This window comes from Sinocyclocheilus grahami, unplaced genomic scaffold, assembly GCF_001515645.1.
Source record: "Sinocyclocheilus grahami isolate Dianchi unplaced genomic scaffold, SAMN03320097.WGS_v1.1 scaffold21014.1, whole genome shotgun sequence".
NCBI classification, from domain to species: Eukaryota; Metazoa; Chordata; class Actinopteri; order Cypriniformes; family Cyprinidae; genus Sinocyclocheilus; species Sinocyclocheilus grahami.
The window spans coordinates 1-862 of NW_015518265.1; the positions used below are offsets into that span (position 1 = coordinate 1).

General features: G+C 37.2%; 1 pseudogene; it reads right to left on the minus strand.

Annotated features, from left to right (window-relative positions):
• Window positions 1-35: 35 nt before the first annotated feature.
• The window catches only part of LOC107579870 (intestinal-type alkaline phosphatase-like), a 2,175-nt pseudogene continuing 1,348 nt past the window's right edge, over window positions 36-862 (minus strand).

Genomic DNA, 862 nt, shown 5'->3' on the forward strand with positions numbered 1-862 from the left:
TTTTTTTTTTTTTTACTTCATGAGGGTGAATAATTGATGACAGAATTTTCATTTTTAATATTTTTTGAGAGGTTTGACTTACATTTCTGCTTCTTAACCACACATCAACTAGGTTTGTTTTGTCCTGTCGGCTCCCCGTAATTGTGGAGTATTCAGGATCAACCGTTTCATTGGGAAACATGTACTGCCTTCCGCCACCTAAAATAACCTACAATAAAATAACAGAGGGATTTCACAAGCGAGACTGTTGTCAGCGATTGATTATCTATAGTTCAATGAGGGTTACCGGTTTAGGGCCTTACATTAATATCAGTATTATGGACGAGTTGGTACGCGATGTCCTTGCATCCACCCGTGACTGCTTCAGAGGGCAGCTCTTTATCACTGTACCAGCCTCTTTCAGGGGTGTGGGAGTAACTGGCGGCAGGTGATGCATGCTGGACACGTGCCGTGCTCACTATGCCAACAGACTTCCCTGGAAAATATAAAACCAATCCAAGGTAATTATTATAAGCAAATTGCGTAACTTATGCTACCTTCAACAGTGTAGCATTGTCACAGATAAGAGCAGCCTCAACTCATCCTTTAACCATTAAAAGATATCAATGAAAGTGCAAAGGGTTCAAAGTAGCAATGTTCAACTGTTTGAAAATGAGTGACTAGTTCAAAGTCGTTATTAGGAGAAATGAAGTTGAAATAAAGAAATGATGATATAAAGTTCCAATTTTGATATACAAAGTGGTAATTGTGAGATACTGTAAAGTCACAGTTATAAGAAATAAAGTTGAAATTATGAGATATAAAGTTCAGAATGTGTGATATTAAGTTGTATGTAGTCACAATGACCTGAAAAAAAGAAAGT